Raw genomic sequence first — 16,848 nt, forward strand, 5'->3', positions numbered from 1 at the left:
TGTATTAACGTTGCACGAAGAAACTGCATACTGTAAAGTTGCTGCCGCCGAGAAAAAGAACGAAAACCGTAAGAGCTATCACAAAGGCGCTTCAACGATTTTTCCAGCCTGTTCCTGACCGAAAACTTTCTGGACGCTACGACCCACGTCGTTAATGCTCCCCAGTTGATTCTTTATTAGACACTTTTAGCTGAGCTGACCGGTTTTGCGGCCCGCTACCCAGCTGAGCGGGGCGGACGCTGAAGTGCCCATGCGCAGTACGCTCACACGCTAGCGGGTCAGCGGAGCGGCGCCTCCGTTCTGCAAGCGCGCCGGTTTAGTGCAGCGTCGTATCGTATGGAAATGCCTCCAGTTTACCGGTTAGTTCAAGATGTTTGCTTTTGGCTCGACGGTCGCGTCTGAGAGCGCTTTCCAGTTTCACTGTCTCATGGGCTCATTTTCTACTCTACACTCGTTTAAAGCGCTTCAAAATTGATAAAGATCGCTCTTTGCACTGCGGCTTAGTCAGGGTCAATCCTTGCGAGCGACTGTGAGCGCATGTGTTAGCGGGTGTCTGAAAATGCCGCAGTCGGAACCCAGCGCGATTGGACGTTGCGAGCTGCGAAAAACGGTGTGGACCTCCGTACGGGCTACACCAGCAAAATGCAGAGCAAATATGGGAAAGTCGCCCTCTTCACGCACGTCTCAATTTATTTTGCTAATGAGCAGACGTTCCTGCAATCATATCCAGAAGTGTTCACCCCGGCAAACTGCAAACGTTTCCAAATGAAGTGATCGTCTATTTACCTCCAGTTTAGTAGTGCCAAAGGGAACATGCACTGCCGCAGTCTGAATTCTTGTTTTGCGCAGCGTAGAAAAAAGGAAAAACACTAATATAGCGGTTCACAGCGGCGCCTCGCATGAACAGTGTGGCATTGGTTGGTGTGGATCAAACTACCAATGCAAGTCGCGTTTTCTTTCACTGACCTGCCCGATCAGGTGCTCTTTAAGTACGCTTGTTCACCTAACACTTGTTAAGTTTCAGGCAAACAAAAATAAAGAGATATGAACTGATCATCATCACCACTCTGACTACTCCCATTGCAGGGCAAAGGCCTCTCCCATGTCTCTCCAATTAACCCTGTCCTTTGCCAGTTGCGGCCACCGTATCCCCGCAAACCTCTTTATCTCATCCGCCCACCTAACTTTCTGCCGCCCCCTGATACGTTTGCCTCTTCTTGGAATCCACAGAGTGGATATGAACTAGAAGCACAAGTTTCGATTTTGTTCATCAAATCGGTTCTATTTATCACCGCTAGATGGCGTCACAAGCCAAACTATTCTGCTTAGCCTTACCAGCGGAACAATTTGCTTTTATAAACTTGCTCGCCGCACGTCCGCTATGCTTATGTTGGGCGGGGCAGCGTAATCGGAGGGGACCGTAAAATCGGTCAGCTAAAACTGCCTTATGGAATCCTTCATAGCGAGCGCAAGTTATAGGGGCTAAATTTTAGGCGACCTTGTAAAATTATGTGAACGATATATTGGTGATATTGTGCTGCCAATGGTTTCAGAAATAACGCTTCCTTTTTTAGTTTCGCATCCTAACCATGAAGCAACCTTACTATGTACCAGTCCCTATTACAGTTCTCATAAAGCGCCAGCCCAAACACATTGTGATCAACAACCCACCTGTCCGGCTCTGCCACAATAAAAGAATGGACGTGAATGGCGGCTAATAAAGAATTGCGTTTCTGCTTCTTGCATGCAGAGCCCGAATGGCTGAATAACCGCGCATGTTTCTTGAAAAATAACGTCGTGTCTCTCAATCGCTGTGCTTCTCATTGTACTGCTAGTGAAATAAAAAAAAGCATATCAATGCAAACTATTGCTTTACCGTGAAGCTCGCGTGCAGTTCTTTAGCAGCTGCTTCGAACAGTAAGACATATTTCCTTTTTTAATACAGCTCACCTGGCAAACGTAGGCTCGAGACAAGCTATCACCTATGCTTGGTACAACAACCGTGAGCTCCAAATTAAATTCATTCACGCATGCAGAGCAGCCTGAAAAGAAAAAGGAAAATAAGGCTAGGTTTTGTTTCTCTTCAACAGCTACGGTGCTGACTGTAATTCGTATGTAAACATCGCAAAAGTTTTTCGAGATGTGAGGGCGAGAGCTTTTACGTACATCGAATCTCAAGCACGCGGTAACTTCCAGCCTTACTAAGGAATCCACCAGAGCGTCAAGAAGCCGCTTTTTCTTTTCAAAGACGTGCGCATTAGAACCGGCGTTAACACCACCTCCTCCCGCATGCCCTACTGCTGCAGCACCACGTGAACAACTGGGAAGGACCGAACAACGTGCATCGAGTTTCCCTGCACTCCGCCATACAACACCTTTTTCAGGAGGTAGAGTTAAAAAACTTGCAAAGATATGATAAGACCTGCTAGTCGTTCCGTTTATTTTAATCATCCCCACTATAGTGCTGTAACACCTATAGTGTGGATTCCCCGTCTGTAGCCGATGCGTTTTTGTTTGGCTGTTCCCTGAGATTATGAAACGCAGTTCACCACGATCCTGCGAGAGAAAAGTATATAACAGCTTTTGCTTACCGGTACTAACCCATTAGGCTGGAACGTGCTCGGTAGCGATCAGGATTCAAATTTAATTGAGGACAAGAGAGCGAGCTAGAGGAAGAGGGCAGAGTGGGTCAGAAAAGAAACCGAGGTGAATGGTATTCTAGACGAAGTGAAGAAGAAGAAATAGCCTTGGTCAGGACAGGCAATGCGACGGTGAGATAACCCGTGGTCATCAGTTAACGGCGTGGACAGCAAGGGAAGGCAGGCGTAGCAGGGGACGGCAGAAAATTGCGAAGGCGAGTGAAATAAAGAAGTTTGAGGGGACAAGGCGGCACCAGCTGCCAAAGCACCATGTTAATTGTACAGGTATGGGCGAGGCCTTTGTCCTGCAGTGAACGTAGTCAGGTTGATAATTATGATTCGTTTGTTTGGGTATCTGTTTGTCTGGAGCCTGCCTTGTGTTTTATTGATTTATGGGGGATGAACGTCCCGAAGCAACTCAGCTTATACGGGACGCCGTACTGAAGGGCTCCGGAAATTTCGACCACCTGGGGTTCTTACCGTGCACAGACATCGCACAGCACACGCACCTCTTGAATTTCGCCTTCACCCAAATTCGGCCGCCGCGGCCGGGATCGAACCCGCGCCTTTCGGGTCAGCAGCCGAGCGCCGTAACCACTGAGCAGCCGTGCCGGGTACCTGCCTTCTTTGTCTCAGGCTGCCAGCCGTACCTCCGAGTTGTGGGCCACCCGCCAGGCTGTATATAGGGGGTGTTTCAGGGAACACTTTAAAAAATTTTCAAAACAACTCTTTTTGGGTGAAAATATGGCTTTTGAGGCATAGTATTATGAGAGTTGGCGGACTCCAGAAAACCGGTCAATATTCTGAAGTAGTAAGGTGGTTAACTAATTAATAATAATAAACTTTTCAAGTAGTAAAATTGGGCACCTGGTCGAAACTGTAGCCGGTCGTTTTCTAGACGATCGTTGGTATTAGCCCTATCATAGTTTAGAATTTCCAAAACGCGATTACCCTTGGCGCTCAGGCTCGAGAAAATTTGGCTTTTTTACCTGCACTGGAGGGGTTGCTTTGCATGCATGCTTTCGAAAGCGCGTGTATTTTTGCACTGTGCAGCGAAATTGGCGCTCTTTCTCAATCAAAAAACACCGGCGGAGTGCGGACACAATCGTCCACTGTCTCAGCAATTTCAGAAGCTCCCACTATCTAACTCGCCACTTTGTTCACGTATTTCTGAACTATCGTGGTTCTTTCTAAGAAGAGCGCCAATTGTGTTGGGAATGTAACCTGCCGTGAGTCACGAATGTGGGGATTTAATTCTGGCCCTCTTGGGCTGGTGCGTGATAGTTTTTTAGCCCGCATTTTGCTTGCCTTTTGATTGGAGAGTGGGTCCTGGTGCAATGAGATGCCGGTGCGAGATAAAGCGTGACATCTTCCCTTTTTTCCCTTCGTTTCTGCGCATGCGCGCGATAGGGAACATGTATACCCTGAGCGCAGCAATAAAGTTTTGGTGAAGTCAGCGGTCTGTGGTGTTTCCGTACTTGTCCGTGTTTGACTTTGCGCCGTGTAGTTGTAAGCATAATTTTCCAGCACGCCCAGCAAGTGGTGTTAAACTGGCAATAGTATGCCACAAAAGGTGTATGTTTACACCAAAAAGCCTTTTTTTAGAACCTTTTAAGTAGTCCCTAAACATCTGGTATATATTGTAAAAGAATACGCAAATTTGCGGGATAGAAGAAGGTGAACCTCCGCTTGAGCGGCACTGCCATCGCAGCATGTTTCTGTGCTTGTCCTGGCTTCGTTGCTTTCTTTATTCTTTACATTTATCTGCCTGCTAGAGCAGACACCATTCTCCCTTACCAACCCGGTGTCTCCGAAATATACTCCTGTTTCTGAACTCGCGCAAGATGCCGATCACTGCCGCCAGATGTCCCGCTGAACCATGACTGACACCCAGCATCGCAAGAAATGCTTCTCCACTGCCCCCCTTGTGTGACTCTGTACGCTGTCAAGCACGCTTGGACTGTCCCATACGCAGTGCCCACCATGGCGGGTGGCAGTTCAGTTATTGAGTGCTCCTGAGGGGTGCTCGGGAAGAGCAGCCTTCGTTTCTCAAATTCCACCGTTGCCACACCTGCCACCGAGCGGCCGTGCCGCATCGCTTAACCAGTAGACCCAGTGCAATCATTCCAGTGTCACTTCCACGAAACATACACTTATTCTGCCTGACTTTTCTCTGTGTCTCAGGAACTTGCGCCTGTCTTTTTTTGTAAAATGTGCTACTTTATTCCATTCCTGAAAGATAATCTTTTCACCGCACCCAGCTACACCTCATCTCGCATCCATCATCAACACAAAGTTGGAAAGCCAACTTGCCGCGCTGATTCGAACCATTCTGCATTTTGGCCAAGAACAGCGAGTGAGCGGAAGCGCCTTCTCGCCTCCACAGTCTCCATTTGTGATGCCATTCACTTCAAGGTCGCGGTTGAAGGTGCCTTAAAGTTTTCTGCTGTGGTTGTTCGGCGACTAATGTTACAAACTTACCACTCCTTTCTGTAGTGTCTACGCGTCTTGAATGTATACGTAATAAATAAGTAAACTAATTAACAAGCTGCTCTATTTATTCGTCGCCTGTAAACTGACCGGAGCAATGTCTGTCGATAGCGCTTTAGCGGTCGCCTAGTACTGCCCCCGAAGCCTTTCCGATTTGTATAATCGAGCCACCTCTCGCAGCGATGCATCGGCAATAAGGCGATTGAAATAGAAAAGAAATTCAGCCACTTTCTCCTAACGTTTTCAAATGACAAGAAAGAATATCGGCCTGCCCACCAACACATAGCTTAAGCTAAGATTTCCCAATCTTTGGAAGAGTTCCTTTTTCCGGAGCTCCTCCCCGATGTTCACCAGCTTAGGCATCACCATATTGTGATCAATGCGAGATACATGAAAAAAAAAATATTTCCGTTCTGCTCTGAAAACGATTTGGATGTTCACCACGCACTGCAGAGACGGCCAAGCAAGTCTACAGTAGTATATAAGTGATTTGCACAACAGCTTAGACACGACACAGAAAGGAACACATACAACAGTTCACGAGCGCAACTACCAACTGTTTAATGTGGTGACACAACAACAGCATATATTCAGAAAAGCAGAGCATGCGTAAAGGTAGAGCAGGCACACACATCACAAAGTCCGCAATTTTATACAAACGAATCAAGATATGAAACTTCAGCATCATAGATCTGCAACGAAGCATCACTTACGCAGCGATCAGATAGTTTTCTACATGGAAGGCCTATAAGACAAGCAGGGCTTTTACATTGGTACCCCTGCCTAGAATTTTTGTCATCTCAAATCTTGCCTTACACGTGCAGGAAGAAATGTGCCTTACAAGGTTTGAATTTTGATCATTATTGTTAACATTTTTTGCATGCTCCCATAGCCGCTCATTAACGCAACGGCCAGTTTGGCCTACATAGGAAGAGCCACAAGAAAGGGGAAAGCCGTATACCACTCCTGTGTCGCACTTAACATAGGATGTGCCATGTCTTTTTTTACAACCCCTTTCACAAACGCCAGAAATGCGGCAGCAAAGCTTTGATAGCTTGTTGGGGGCTGAGAACACCAAATGTGCATGGTGTCTACCGGCCACTTTCTTCAGTTTATGAGACACCTGGTGCACATAGGGGACCACAACCGGCTTTGAAGCCGAGTAGTCAGGTATTTTTTGGGCGTCTTTTTTTTCTGCAGGAGGGTTTCAGCGACGGCACATATGACCGGACCAGGGAAGCCTACCGCCAAGAGGCGGGAAACCTGATAGTCGAGACTTTCCTGCATGCTATGAGGGCACGACTTGTGAAGCGCCGACTCCAAACAGAGAGGCGCAATGGCTCTTTCTAGAACCTTGGAGTGTGAGGAGTCGTATCTCAGTAGCTCCTTGTTAGCACAGGGGAATACATATGGGAAACGTGGCTGCCAGAGAACATAAGTTTGAGGTCCAAAAAACGTAACTCATGATTATCTGGTTGTTCATGTGTAAAACCCAAACCTCGTCCTAATTGATTAAAAGCAGTTAAAATCTGTGAAACAACCTGGTCAAGGGATGTAAAGGTCCCAAACTTTAAAAGCATTAAAAAATCGTCAACATATCTAAAAAACTTTTAAAACCGGGCCGTCACTTAGGGTTAGTTGCAATGAGTGGTCAATATAAGATAGAAAGATGTCGCATAAAATGGGTGCAACATATCCACCTATGCACATGCCTTTGCGCTGCAGATAAAACTGGTTGTCATGAAAGATGAAGGTAACATGCAAGTAATACTCTAAAAGCTTTAAAACATTATCTGTAGAGATGGCGGCTATGTTCTGGAATGCCACCGCCCCCGAGCTTTCGATACAACCTCTTACATAGGCCAACAAGTCAGCATGTGGGACAGAATAAAACAAATCTTGAATATCTACAGAGAAGGCAGAACCTATCTGATCGCTATTTTGCAGAAACTCGGCAACATCAGCTGACTCTTTTTACCAAGAACGGATCGTTAATGGAAAGGCATTTAAGCTTAGCAAGAAGGAATCGGCTGACTTGGTGTTGCCAGGATCCCTTCTCACTTACAATGGTCCTAAACGGAAGATCAGGTTTGTGCGTTTTTGCTGTAAAATTACTGTTAAAGAATTCTTAGAACTGGCATCGATTGCATTGGCTAAAGACATTAGTTGTAAGCTCTTACAAAATGCAATAAATTTTGTTTTTACTCTCACTTCGCTTTTTCTAACGGGTGCAAAGTTTTTGCGAACCGCCTCGAGTGCTTTTCCTTGATATAAGTCATTAGGTAAAACTACAAATCTGCCATCTTTGTCGGATTGCAGTAAGCTCAAATCATGACTTTTGAAATGGTGCACAATATCGAACAACAATGGAGAGCGGACCTTGCCTACCTTCTTGCCTTCTGCAGTAAGAATAGAAGCCATAACAATAAGGAACGCGTGGTTTTCGCTGGAGGCTCTTCAGTCCCAGAGAAGATTTCTTCTTTCCTGGAAAAAAGCCCCAAGTTAGGCATCCAATCCCAGGTACCTGCGCATGAGTTCCTCGCCATAAACAGGAATATCGCCTCAAAGACCAACGATGAGGACAAGGAGCGGTGCCTCCTAGAAGGTGTGCACAGCCTAAAAAGGTGTGCTAGTTATCGTACTTGTAAGAAGGGCTGTTTGGACGTTAATTCTGTCGTGCACCATTTCAAAAGTCATGATTTGCGTTTACAATACGACAAAGATGGCCGATTTGTAGTTTTACGTAATGACTTCTATCAAGAAAAAGCACTCGAGGCGGTTCGTAAAAACTTTGCACCCGTTAGAAAAAGCGGAGTGAGAGTAAAAACAAAATTTATTGACTTTTGTAAGAGCTTGCAACTGATGTCTTTAGCCAATGCAATCGATGCCAGTCCTGAGAATTCTTTGTCAGTATTTTTTACAACAAAAACGCCACAAACCTGATCTTCCGTTTAGGACTATTGTAAGTGAGAAGGGATCCTGGCAACACCAAGTCAGCCGATTCCTTCTTGCTAAGCTTAAATGCCTTTCCATTAACGATCCGTTCTTGGTAAAAAAAGTCAGCTGATGTTGCCGAGTTTCTGCAAAATAGCGATCAGATAGGTTCTGCCTTCTCTGTAGATATTCAAGATTTGTTTTATTCTGTCCCCTATGCTGACTTGTTGGCCTATGTTAGAGATTGCATCGAAAGCTCGAGGGCGGTGGCATTCCAGAACATAGCCGGCATCTCTACAGATAATTTTTTTAAGCTTTTAGAGTAATACCTGCATGTTCAAATTCAAATTCAAATTTATTTAGCATCAACAATGATGTTAGAAAAGTGCAAGATCAGAAGTGCCAAACTAGTGATGCTACGGGGTGCTAGCAAAAACCCTGTAACGGGTTGACAAAGGCCAGCACCCCGTTCACAGAGCAATACAGCAGTGGACAAAAAGAGATAGCGATATAAAGAAAAGCAATATATATATGGCGACGGCTTTACATAATCATAAAAACACGTTAAGTGATCGGGCTAACATTGCGGGTTCATAATTGCAAGTGTTAATGTCTTCAGTAATTGCACATACACTGATTGATAGATCACTTGGACGTGTTATCAGAAGAGTTAAGAGCGTGTGGTAGTGTGTACATCAGCATTTGGCGGACATAGTTAGTACGCGTGTGAGGAATCTTCCATGTCTGACTGCTTCGTGTGCTATATGCTTTCGCAAATGGAGACAGGGTCGCAAGGTTTTCAAGGAAAGGGTCATTATTTAGATGAAAGGCATGATGACGTTTTAACAAGAGTGCATTGAACAGGTTCGGTAATGGTTGTAATCTAAGGTCAACAAAAAGAGGTTTTGTGAGTGCGCCATTGGGTTCATTTGAAATAATTCTTACAGCTTTTTTCTGCAGTCGATAGATTTTGGACAAATTTGTGTACGTTGTTGTGCCCCATATCAGGTAGCAATACGATAATGTGGATGCGAAAAGGGAGTTATACAAAAGTAATTTAATGTGCTTAGGCAGAAAGTAACGAAAACGTGCAAGAATACCGGCTATTTGGGATATTTTGGAGTGAACGAGGTCAGTGTGTGCGTTCCACTGCATATTCCCATGAAAAAAAACGCCTAAGGTTTTTATTACTGGTACCACCTCTATGACTGAAAGACCAAGTTCAAGGACAATAATTGAATTAACTGGTTTATTTTGAGGGCGAGAAAGAACTGATTTTGTCTTCGAGACGTTTATAGTTAAGGAATTATTTAGACACCAAGTGTTCAATACATCAAGCACTGCATTCGCTTTCTTTACAAGCAGGCGTAAACTATGATGGGAGAAAAATAAGCTTGTGTCATCGGCATAAATAATAAATGATGTATTTAAATCTATGTTAACAAGGTCATTAGTATATAGGTTGAAAAGTAGTGGCCCGAGAATACTTCCCTGCGGAACGCCATGTAGCAATGGTTTGAAGCTGGAGCAAGAGTTATGTATGTGCCCCCTTTGTTGGCGGTATTGTAGGTAGGATTTAATAATAGAAAGGAAACAGCCTCTGAAACCATAATATTCCAATTTTGTTAATAGTGTAACGTGATTTATTTTGTCAAATGCCTTTGAATAGTGTCTGAAAATTTCAAGTGAATACAGTTGGTGTTCAAAGGCGTTAAGAATGATTTCTTTTTGCACTAGCAAGCCGCTTTCTGTAGAGCGTTTTTGGTGATCCCAAACTGATACGGTGTCATAATCTGATGCTTGGTTAAGAATGAGGTCATTCGTACGTGTATTAGCTTCTCAACGACCTTGGAGAATAGAGGGAGTATTCAAAAATTGGCCTGTAGTTAGACACGTTACATTTCTCACCACCTTTAAAAATGGCAGTAACTTTGGCCACTTGGAGCCGGCGAGGAAATTGGCCGCATGAAAATATTTGATTAATGATGTACTCTAAAATAGGGGCTATAATAGTAGCAACATGTTTAAGTGGCCGAATCTCCAAACCATCTACATCAGTACTGGTAGTATTGTTTAGAGATAAAATTGTAGGCACAACCTCATCTGTTATTACTGGGAATAAAAATGCAGTCTCTTCTGTTGGTTGGTGCATAAAGTTCATGCAGCTTGATCATGATCGCTATTTCCCACAGATATGAAGTAATCATTAAAAGCTTTAGCTAATTCTCCTGCAAGAGTTGTGCCATTCATACTTATCTCCATCTGGCTATGAATTGCACCAGTGTGCCGATTTAGGAGTGCATTTAATCTTTTCGAAATTATTTCCGGAGTTTGCTTCGTGTCCTGCATGAAAAGGTTTTCAAAGTGCTCTTTTTTAATTCTCCGTAATAGGCTGTTCGTCCTGTTTCTGCGTTTTTTGAAGTTATCTAAATCGTTTTCGTTTCTAGATTTTGAAAACTTTTGATAAAGAACATTTTTCTGCTTTATAGCTTTTACACCTTCAGCTGTAATCCAAGGTTTGCGTGCTTTGCGTGGCGGCTTGCGAGCTTTGAAGAGAAAGCAATCATTATATACCTTTATAAATTTGTCTATGAAGATGTTATACGCTTCCTCCGCATCAATGCTTGGAGGAATACTCTCCCATGATATCTCAAACTAAATTATAAAAAGACCCCAGGGTATCTTCATTTATCTCCCGGAATATACTTACAGTCGGTCTCGCGTCTCTTAATTGGAACTTTTTATGACTAAGCACTAAATATATAAATAAATGGTCACTAATGTGTGTTTGAAGAACACCTGAACTGATGGGCACATTTGTAGCATTGGGGATAAAAATGTAAATGAGTGTAGATGTACCCCACACTATACGAGTTGGTTGTTCCAAGATATTAATAAAAGCATTAGTTTCTAAAGTGCAGCACAATTCTTCACTTTGTGGGGACGAGTGTAGGAGGTCAGTGTTCAAGTCTCCAACTTAAAGTTAGCACCTAGAATTAGTTTGTAGTCGTTTTTGTTAATCCAACCTAAAGAAATATCATGAAATGAAAAAAAAGCTATATTGCTACCTTTGGGCGGACGGTATGCCACAGAAAAAATGGTCATATTACATTGCAAAGTTAGCATTTCATAATCATCAGTTATTACAGAAAAAATGTCAACAATGTCGCATACAAATGTATCTTTCACTAATAACATTACGCCGCCACCTGTCTTAGCACTTCGATTCAAGTGGTAGGTTCGATAGCCGTGCACACGATCCACTTTCAAGTCATCCCGGTACCAAGTTTCTAATATCATCACTGCATGAAACTTAAAACCGACCTTTATCTTTCATGACAACCAGTTTTATCTGCAGCGCAAAGGCATTCGCATAGGTTGATCTGTTGCACCCATTTTATGCGACATCTTTTTATCTTATATTGACCACTCATTGCAACTAACCCTAAGTGACGGCCCGGTTTTAAAAGTTTTTAGATCTGTTGACGATTTTGAAATCCTTTTAAAGTCTGGGACCTTTGCATCCCTTGACCAGGTTGTTTCACAGATTTTAACTGATTTTAATCAATTAGGAGGAGGGTTGGTTTTTACACATGAACAACCAGATAATCATGAGTTACGTTTTTTGGACCTCAAACTTATGTTCCGTGGCAGCCACGTTTGCCACATGTATTCCCCCCGTGCTAACAAGGAGCTACTGAGATACGACTCCTCACACTCCAAGGTTCTAAAAAGAGCCATTGCGCCTCTCTGTTTGGAGTCGGCGCTTCACAAGTCGTGCCCTCATAGCATGCAGGAAAGTCTCGACTATCAGGTTTCCCGCCTCTTGGCGGTAGGCTTCCCTGGTTCGGTCATATCTGCCGTCGCTGAAACCCTCCTGCAGAAGCAAAAAGGCGCCCAAAAAGACCTGACTACTCGGCTTCAAAGCCGGTTGTGGTCCCCTATGTGCACCAGGTGTCTCATAACCTGAAGAAAGTGGCCGGTAAACACCATGTACCTTTGGTGTTCTCAGCCCCCAACAAGCTATTAAAGCTTTGCTGCCGCATTTCTGGCGTTTGTGAAAGGGGTTGTAAAAAAAGGCATGGCACATCCTATGTTAAGTGCGCCACAGGAGTGGTATACAGCTTTCCCCTTTCTTGTGGCTCTTCCTATGTAGGCCAAACTGGCCGTTGCGTTAATGACCGGCTACGGGAGCATCCAAAAAATGTTGACAATAATGATCAAAATTCAAACCTTGTAAGGCACATTTCTTCCTGCATATGTACGGCAAGATTTGCGATGACGACGATTCTAGGCAGGAGTACCAATGTAAAAGCCCGGCTTGTCTTAGAGGCCTTCCATGTTAAAAAACTTTCTGATCGCTGCGTAAGTGATGCTTCGTTGCAGATCTAGGTTGCTGAAGTTTCATATCTTGATTCGTTTGTATAAAAGTGCGGTCTTTGTGATGTGTGCGCCTGCTCTACCTTTACGCATGCTCTGCTTCTCTGTATATATGCTGTTGTTGTGTCACCCCATTAAACAGTTGGTAGTTGCGCTCGTGAACTGTTGTATGTGTTTCGTTCTGTGTCCTGTCTAAGTTGTTGCGCAATTCACTTATATACTATGCAGAACCAACTAGCCCGACAACACGCTCTTCAAGTCTAGAATATTCCGTCCATCCGCAATCATGCACGATGCTGAAAGAGCCTAAGAAGCTAGTCCTTTATTAACAACACAATTGAAGAAAAGCGAGGATGGTCCGGCCAAGCACTTTCACCCGCATTGTCCGGTGGCCAGAGGCACGCGCAATGGGTCACACTGACGCGAAGAACACGCCTCACGTAATTATTTACCATCAGTCACCAGCGAGGAGTACGAAGCACTTTAGGGCTCACTGCCGCTTCGCGAAAAGTGAGCGTTCGTGCTCTGAAAGGCGAGGATCTGAAACCTAATATGACCACTTCATCCACTCCGATAGATGATTGGTTGTGCTAATCGCTGCCTATTCCTGACAACGTTATGTTTTTGTGAATTTTGATTACAGCTCCCGTTGTTCCTACGATAGCATCACCTTTTGCAGTCGGCTTGCGAATGTCTGTGGTTCATCCCGGCAGATCAGGGCTGTTGGTGCTTCCCAGCTTGTCTGAAGTTACCTCGAGTACAGAACTCAAGTTATAAAGTTTGCTAGGTGTCTCCCGGCGACAGCCATCGGCTGATCCTGGTTCATATAGTGCCATATACTGTCCTTGCCTGTAAACATAATGATGCAGGTCAATGCAATAATAGTTGTAATGCTTTAACGGAACATCAAAAGGCACTGTCCATGCCATCGTCTTGGATGTGGCGCGTGTGGCTGCCAGGGGAAAATCTATATCAGCACGCCTGCTCACGGAATTGCTCTCCATTCACATGGCAGATCATACGAGCAACCAACACGACACAATCTTCCAGAGATATACATGTCATCTTGCTGAAAAATTTTTAGCAACTTAAGGCAGTGGCCCATTTTTTCATTATAGTGCGATCAAGGTACCGGTGGGGGTGCTTAAACATGAATAGTTTTTTTTTCTTTGAAACGGTTGAAACGGTTGTCATGAAAGCATCCTGCCGTGACTTGACCTCGTCGCGTACTAGATGTGTGCCTCTGTAGCACTAGCCCTCGCACTTATGATACAGCCGCCAGAGGTGACGTTGAACGCAAACAGTTTTAAGGGATATGTCGAATGACAGGCGCTACCTATGATGTCTACAGATGCTCTGGTAGTACCTACGGCATCAAGACTGCCAGAACGAGGCCTTCGTTAAGCAAGTGAGCCCACAAGGAAAGAAGAAAGAGGGGCTCGTTATGCCATACTTGAAGGAAGCCAACAGTTACCGAAAACGAGGGGACATAGAGGACCTGCCATTTTTTTATTCTGTGGTGTTGGTGTTTATGAAAGTAAAATTATTAGTGCAGTTATTTTTTCGCCAAAAGATACTTGTCTGAAATGCAGAAGACAAAAAACGACATGCTACCGGTGGGTTGGGAACCCACGAGCTTCAGTTTTTCTCTTTTTCTATCTTTTGCTTTCAGAGGTATTTATGTTGCGCGTACCCAAACCCTAAAAGGATTCATACAGATGGAGTAAAGAGCGACAAATTTCCTTCGCGGCTTATTGGAGGAACATTCGCTTAAGCTACATAAGCCGTGTTATATTGCGCTAAAAATGCAAAACATAATAGCAGAACACAGGCACAGGACGAGCGCAAACCATCAACTGCTTTATTCAGGGGTCGAGCCCCTAAATATAGAAAAAACCCGCGCATGTGCGCAAGGTACCTTCATGACAAGTCCTGATACATGTGTGCACTCATCGAACCCTAAAACATAGAGCTGAAAAATGCCAGCTCTTTTTTGTACAAGCCTACTGACACACCACTTACCAATTGCTATCGTTCCTTATCAGAAACGCTTCCAAATTATCGCGTGCAATGACACTACTGCCCCTGACAAGAATCTTTGTCTCATGTGGACATGGTTGATTTCTGCAGTCTCTGCGATGTTGAGAAATTTGTCCTGCTACCGTTATCTCGTAACGAACGCCCATGTTCACCTGTACGATAATTTACGCAGCGAACTGAGTGGCTTATATAGGTCTTTTCACATGTCAGTGGTATTTTGTAGCGAAAGCTACATTGGGCACGAACCTGCGATTACGCTATAATGGTGCTTTGAGAAGGCACAGAGACAAACCTTGAGCCGTTGCCTAGCAACCGCCAGCCGCTGGCGGCCGCCGCGCGCTCGCCCCGCCATCTGGCATGAACTTGCACTGCGCGCCTCACCGCGAAGCCGCCGCCGCCGTTTGGTGTGACGTCACTCCGCTTGCTTCGCCATGGTCGATATACTATGGTAGCGAAGGCTCCATAGACGTCCATTAGTCCAAAAAATGGCGGCTCATGGGGGCACCCCAGCGCCCTTATTTTGGGGGGCAACCTACGTATGAGTGACGTTGAATGATGTCACGCATACGTATGCTTTTGGCGCGAATTATAAAGTGGTATTTTTATAGAACCCGCATTTTCGAGCCGGTACCACTTGAAGGTTGCCTTTCAGTGCGCACCAACCTTTGCTCGTCAAATGTGCTCGACTTCCTGCTAGTTATGGCCTTGTTAATGCGCAGTTGAAAACCCAATGAAAGCGACTGGCAAAGAAGGCAGCATTGGGCTTCTTCGATTATCCGCCTCTGGCAGCCCGCGGGTTGCTTGCGGGCTGCCCGAGCGCGCTTGATTTTCTCGGGTTGCTCCGCCCACTTCCGGTGGCTGCCCGGAACGCGTTCGTTTTTCTCTGGCTGGGCGGTTTCGGGCTGCCAGCCGGCGGCCAGACTCGCCAGGACGATTTTGTGCTGCAGCGCTCGGGCAGCTAGCAGACGACAGAGAGGTGTATGGTAGCGGGAAGCTCGCACGGCCATTTTTATAAGGACTAGAAGGACCGCGGTTCTTCATGCGATGTTTTGCGCGATGCAGGCGCTTGTTTCGACTTGGCCACGGTGCATATTGACTGTGTCGCCTGCAATGGCACCTTTTGCGGTAGTTCTCGCTGTTTATTGATATGTTTTGCGTGGGTATGCGCGATCATATTTCGATCGTCTCACCACCTCGCAAGCGCAATTGCTCGCTTCATACTTCTGATTCACAAAATATTTCGGCTGTTAATTTCGTGCGCCCGGCGGATATTGCGATGGTGTTCGAGGCCTTTCACGAGAGCAGCCGGATTCCATTTCCGAGTACGCGTTCAGACGCGCGCATATATGCATGTGCTGAACGTATTTTGCGAAGTGTTGGTTGAGCTCGATACGGGAGCGTATGGTCTTCATTGCGTTTGGCGCAGTGCAAAAGTGGATATGCTTTGAAAAACGCTTGACTGAAACATGTCCTTTATTAATAGCCCTCACGAGCACATTGCTCCAGACATCTCTGCGGGCATATATGTGGCCACAGAGAATTGTCGCGCCGACCAAGTGCTGATTCTGTCGTCGCCAACTGTTGTACAGCTTCATGCTCGGGCCTTCTGCCACATATGCTCAAAATATCTGAGAAGTACCGCAGGCATGCACCTCCTCGCGTTTGGTTCATTTTAAAAAAATAGATAAAAATGAGTTCTAGCGCTGATCGTCATGCAAACGCACGCGGAACGTGAGGCGCCGACACGCAGTGCTAGTTCTCTGCTATAAAGCTGTATTATTACAGAAACGATACGCAGCTAAATTTATACAGTGCACCCGTTTGTTCTAGGTGGACGTTCAACAAGTGCGCTTTAGCCGAGATTATACGTTCCTTTCCCGCAGCAAAAGCCGGCGGCCGACAGACTACAGTTGAACGAACGTATCCCGATTATTTTATGCTTACAGCTTACAGGAAGCAGGTTACGAGCGTAGAAATCGCAACGACCACAGCAGAGTCCACCACGGTCGATCGTCGGCGGTCATACCAGTCATATATACTTACTGCATAGTAAGCAAACACGCAATAATCCTAGAGTACGGCTTGTCGTTTGATAAACAACGCACGGGCAGCTTTTCCGTCCTATGTGGTGTCGACTGAAACACGTTAGATTGCGATTGCCCATCGCATGCTTTTGAGGATTTCTTGAAGCTTACACAGTGCACCGAAGGCACACGCTCGCGAGCGCGAGCTTGATCAGCTGCATGTTCTGCAGTCTGCGGCACGCAGCCCTCAATAACTGCAAGTTGTTGTTTTCGATACCAGGCAGCCTATTTCTACCGTACGCATGCGTAGCAATGAGACGCAGAACGCGAAGCTAGAGAGA

General features: G+C 45.3%; 1 protein-coding gene across 1 annotated transcript in view; it reads left to right on the plus strand.

Annotated features, from left to right (window-relative positions):
* Window positions 1–16,848, plus strand: part of LOC149327111 (uncharacterized) — a 110,178-nt gene that overhangs the window by 58,909 nt on the left and 34,421 nt on the right. The gene's annotated exons all lie outside the window — the stretch shown is intronic.

This window comes from Amblyomma mixtum, chromosome 10 (genome assembly GCF_055824585.1).
Source record: "Amblyomma mixtum isolate Tamu chromosome 10, ASM5582458v1, whole genome shotgun sequence".
Classification (NCBI taxonomy): domain Eukaryota; kingdom Metazoa; phylum Arthropoda; class Arachnida; order Ixodida; family Ixodidae; genus Amblyomma; species Amblyomma mixtum.